We start from the raw sequence: 6,000 nt of genomic DNA, 5'->3' as shown, positions 1-6,000 counted from the left end.
GTCAAAATGTAAAATGAATGGGGGAGATTCAGAAAGCAATTGCGTCTGCGTATCCATAGATACGCAGCGTAATTGCTTAGTTGCGTATCGACTTCTCCTGATTCAGAAAGCTCGATACGCCGGCTTAAGCCTAAGATATGAATGGCATAAGTCTCTTATGCCTTCGTATCTTAGGCTGCATTCTTGCGGTGGCCGCTAGGTGGCACTCCGTTAGTTTTCAGCGTAGAGTATGCAAATTGCATACTAACGCCGATTCTCAAACGTACGTGCGCCCGGCGTTAGATTTTTACGTCGTTTGCGTACGTCGTTTTCGTCGTAAGGCTGCTCCTGCTATTAGCAGGGGCAGCCAATGTTAAGTATGGACGTCGTTCCCGCGTCGCGATTTGAACTTGTTACGTCGTTTGCGTAAGTCGTTCGTGAATGGCGCTGGACGCCATTTACTTTAGCTTTAAGGCAAATGACGTCCTTGCGACGTCATTTGCCGCAATGCACGTCGGGAAATTTTAGGAACGGCGCATGCAGGGTACGTTTGACGCGGGAACGCGCTTAATTTAAATGATCCACGCCCCCTACTGGATCATTTAAATTACGCGCGCTTACGCCGGCCAAATTTACGGAGCGCACGCGCAAATTACGGAGCTACTGCTTCGTGAATGAAGCGTAGCGCACGTAATTTACGGAGGCGTAGCGTAAAAACGGTACGCTGCGCCTCCGTAGTAGTGCGCGCCCCTACCTGAATCCACCCCAGTGAGTTTAAGAAGGAGAAACTACCCAGGGAGTGGAAATTATTCTAATCTAATAAAAATGGTATTTCATGTTTAAGCACAAATGACAGGTCATGGAAAAACGTGACCATAAGTCTAGGTTCACACTGAATGCAGACTTAAAATCGCACAATTTCAAAGCCGCGTGTCTGTGCGACTTTAGGGACGACTACTATGATGACATCTACTCGACTTCATGCAAGTCGCACCTGAAATCGCCAAAAATAGTGCAGGAACAACTCGTTTTTCAAACCGGTGTTGGGTCATCTACATGCAAAGGGCTCAAAATTGTCCTTGTGGTTTGGGCATAAGGTTAACCTGCAACAAACGTAAAGCAGAACTATAGGCAAAACGTATTTTTCCATTTTGGATAGAGCAAGAAAGGTTTATAACCCCAGTCAGATTTTTTTCACCATCTGCGTCTCATTGTGGAGATTTCCCTTCAAGGGGTTGTATTTTTTTTAAATAAAAATAACAAACATGTTATACTTACCTGCTCTGTGCAATGATTTTGCACAGAGCATCCCCGATCCTCTTCTTCTGTGGTGCCCGCCCATGGATCATAGCCTCATTGGCTGCCCCCATGGAGAGACACTTTCCATGGGGACACCTGTGCGGGCTTGCTCCCAAGTCCCGCTGCTGCGTCCATTGACACAGACAACAGAACTCGGTCCAGCACCCTGCATCACTGTATTTGATTGACAGCAGCAGGAGCCAATAGCTCCTGCTGCTATCAATCTGTCCAATGAGGAGAGAGACAGCGGCTGAAGCTGGTGCGCTCGTGCACATTGCTGGATCGGATTGGGCTCAGGTAAGAAAAAAAGGGGGGGGTGGTCTAAGGGGAGCTGCAGCACAGAAGGTTTTTCACCTTAATTAAAGTGACCAGATTTTTTAAATGAAATACAGGGACATATTTTTTTTTTTTTTACTAGTAATGGCGGCAATCAGCGACTCTCTGCCCGTAGCCGCCCGCCTCACAGCCTGTCTAGTCTCACTCTCCGGGCCCCGGCTACTTCTTGTTGGGGCGCGGAGGAACATCACGTCGCCAGGGAAGGCAAGGAGATATGCAGGCAGGCAGCTGGCCGGGACTTGAGCCAAGGCAGAAGAACATGCGAGCGGAGCTAAATGGGCATGCACCCGAAACTAAATGTAGCACTACCCCCGGAGGAGCCGCTGATTAGATTTGGGACCAGTGTATTTAAGTTACCTCCCCGATGTGTCTAGGGGTGATGATGGCAATGAGAGCAGTGACAGAATGTCCAGACAGTTGGTTGACGTTTTCAATGCTTTTATTATTTCTGGTCAACACGACCAACAGTCAACTTGAGGTAGACAGTATAGGTTGGTGAAAGAAGAACAAACTTCACAGATTCAGGCCTCGGATAAAGGAAGCAGTCCTACCTCCAATAGTTACACTTTTCACGTCGCAACTCCAGCCGGAGTGGGTAAAGTGCCCCTGGACAGACCTCTCTCACAGGCCTGGCAGCCAGAGCGCCACTTAAACTTCTGGGAAGGAACAAGTCTCTGCCACAGACTTGGCTCTGATAGGATTAAGGTTTAAAGATGAGACCTCTGCCACAGGCCTAGTGCTTGAAAGTTCAGATAGTAGAGCGAATCCTCCCAGTATATACTTTTGGGGTCACCGACCGACAGTTTGCCACATACAACCTGTCAGTGTCCAGTCACCCAGATCCCCGATGGTTCGTTCCAGCCCTGTTGGATCACCTGCCTCCGGGCTCACCTCAGACCAACTCCCCATCGAACAGCACAACTCGCTTGGGATCTTCTCAATAGAGTTGGGGGACCAAGTAAGTCACTGGGGCCCCTTTGTAGCATCAGATGCTCCCGGCCATGAGAGCCGTGCGCCCCGGCCTGGTAGGCCATATCGCCGGGGCCCATGATGTGTGCACACCCTAAAGGTGGGTGCCGCACCCGGAACCAGGAACCCGCGAAGAACCCCGGAAAATGGCGTCTGCCACAGAAATACCCCTCCCCAGCATGCCCCGCGAGGGAAACAATCCTCTAATTGGCTGATGGGAAGAAGCGGCTCCGCCCGAACCCCTCTGGCGCCACCTGTCACCCAGAAGCGTAACTACACCTCCAGGACACAAGACTACCGACAGGACAGCCCAGAATTGACAGAACCCAATTTAGTAAAACAACATGGATGAGAGCAAGGTAACTCTCATCCCCCAACTAAATTTAGTATAGCACCTGTACTGAAAAGTACACAGGCACTACATGAAGAAATATTCCCTCTGCGCCGAACAGCACATGATCATCAGAAAGGGGCACAGATAATGGAAAAAAATACACCCCCCCCCCCCCCCGCACTGCGCCGCTCCTACTAGCTTAGGGGGGTGTATTTTTTTCCATTATCTGGAAAATTTTGATTTTTTTTTTTTTTATCTGCACGGACAGTCTTTGAAATTTCCCCAGCTCCTGTTCAAATCCAATTCGGGGACAAGACCGGGGACAGACTTGGTCCTGGGACAGTGTCCTCAATCTGGGGACTGTCCCCGTAAACCAGGGATGTCTGGTCACCCTAACCTTAATGCATAGACTTTTACTTCCTGTCCCATAGCCAAACAGGAAGTGAGACGAAATCCCCACAAATTAAGGAAATCCCTTGGGGACCCCCAGGTCACCAGAACTAGTGTCCCCATTGGAAGATTTTCCCTCTGTTACTTTTCTGGGAACAACCCAAAATGTGGGGTTTTCTTTTAGTTTCCCTTTTAATGATCATAGTAAGCAGAACAAAAAGAAAGAGTGAGTCTCCTTAAAGGGGGCACAGACAGCAATAAAAACTGACACGTGTTCTAATCTCTCTCCACTCTATCCAAAACTAAAACAAAGTTGCCTTTGTTCATACTTTAAGCGTTAATCTGACATTTAAACCAATACTTTTTATATGGTCACTATTTGCAAGTAAGCATACATGGCGTGCATGTAACAGTGAGGTATGATGGACTTCCCAAGGAGAGAACACAGCAGGAGCTGTGGCTGCTCTAATTCTTTAAAGTGTTACTAAACCCACAACAGTAAAATCAGTCGGTATACGCAGTAAAGCATGCTTGTTATACTCACTGTGGAACCTTAATCCTCTGCATTGTATGAAAAGGCTGTTTGATCCTGTCTTCTCTGACCCTCCCCTTCCTTTGCTGTCCCCAACCCATCTACCGATAGATCAGAGTCTTGGAGTCACTCTGCACATGCTCAGTTTGGTGTGTATTGCTAGACTTTTTTTTTTTTCTTGGGAGGGTGCATGTGATCAACACAGAGCCAATCAGCACTGTCCAGACAGAATGTCAGGGGTCATGCAGCCTCTTAGGACAGTCAGAGGAGAATGAAAACTCTTACAAGCTTTAACCAGTGCTTGGCTGGACACCGATAAAAGTCACAAGACTGCTATAGGTACAGTATATACTGCTGATGAAAAAAGGTATTTAGCAGTTTATATTTACAAAAAATAATTGCATTTCCATGTTCTGTGTACTGTGGGAGACCAGATATAGTGAATGCAGAGTCCTGGGTTTAGTAACACTTTAGGTTATATGTGGGTTATAGGTAAAGTTCAGCTTTATTAATTTACTTATGTAAACATCAGACCTATCTGACAATGCAGACAGGGATAACTTGAAAAAAAACATGAAAATGGAGCCTAAAAAAAAAAAAATTCATATGCAATGCCTGACATTGAAAGTTGGTTTTAAAGTGATGGTAAATGTAAAAAAAAAAACTACACAGGTAGTAAGAGCAGGCACTTAGCTAACGCCTATCATTATGATAGGCATGAGCCAAAAGGTAACGTCATGAAAGAAATATAGAATTGCTGAGTTGTTTTTAATCTAATCTCTGGCAAATCTTTTTTTCTTTTATGCTAAATCCACATTCCTTTTGGAGATCCCTCATTATTATTTTTTTCACTTACCTTCCTGCTGTCAAGAAAATTGTAGGTGATATCTTCACGCATATTTATTCAGCTATCTAGATTTTTGGCTTCCAATGGCTCATGGAGGAGAAGTCTGCAGGGCTACAACACATAGGCGCCCCCTCCTGGACTAGTTGGGCTTTAATGAGACTGGTCACAGACAGAGCTTTGGTGACTGGTCTCCCCACAAATAGAGCTTTCGTTTGATGGTATTTGTTTACCACTGCGTTTTACATTTTTTTGCACAATAAACAAAAAAAGCCCAACAATTTCTTCATAAATTTAGGCCAATATGTATTCTGCTTCATATTTTGGTAAACAAAAACCCAATAAGCATATATTTATAAGTTATAGTGTCTACAAACTATGGGATCGTTTTATTATAACTTTTTTTACTAGTAATGGTGGCGAACAGCAACTTATAATGAGACTGCGATATTGCGGCAGACATTCTGACACTAACTTAGACTTTGTGGGAACCAGTGACACTAATACAGTGATCAGTGCTAAAAAAAAAATGGACTGTCACTGTACTAATGACACTGGCTGGGAAGGGGTTAACATCAAGGACGATCAAAGGGTTAACTGCGTGCCTAACCAGTGTTTGTGTGAACTGTGTTAGGTGCTTTTAGTAGGGGAAGAGGTGACTTTTATTCCGTTCTTTGCAGGGACACAAAATCGAACTTTCCCCCCCTGTCAGAACTGAGATCTGCCTTGGTTACATAGGCAGATCTTAGATCTGTGTCTCTGCCAGATGAACGGCAGGTGCTGGATGTGTGTAATCACAGTGGAAGCGGGTTGGTGGGGTGCGCAAGGGCGCCCCCTACCCAGAAATGCCGGATCTCGTAGATGTGTAGCGTGGGTTTCATGTTTTTTTTTTCCCTACAGCAGAGGGTGCTACATATGTATATGTGATCCAGGGCACAGAACCTCTCTGTAGTAGTAAAACTGCTATAGGGTGGACGGCAAGCACTTAAAGCAATGCTGTATCCTGGCCTAGGCCAACAAGACCCAGGCCTAGGGCAGCACGGACAGTGTCCCCGCCGGCTTGCGCTACACTGTTGGGCAAATTAGTTTAGCGCCCCCATAAATCGGCCGCACCGCTTCCTATTTGTGGCGGGTTGGCATTCTGCAACTGGGGGGGGGGGGCGTCGCTTCTAATTTTTTACCATCCCTGTCCCATTGTAGAGATTTCCCTCCACTTCCTGTCCCATAGCCAAACAGGAAGTGAGAGGAAATCTATGCAAATTAAGGGAATCCATTGCCCCTGCCCCCAGGCCATCAGAACTAGTGTCCCCACTTGAA

Source organism: Rana temporaria, chromosome 5 (assembly GCF_905171775.1).
Source record: "Rana temporaria chromosome 5, aRanTem1.1, whole genome shotgun sequence".
Taxonomy (NCBI): Eukaryota; Metazoa; Chordata; class Amphibia; order Anura; family Ranidae; genus Rana; species Rana temporaria.
The sequence above is the reverse complement of the archived record's forward strand: the minus strand, read 5'-3'. Positions refer to the sequence as shown.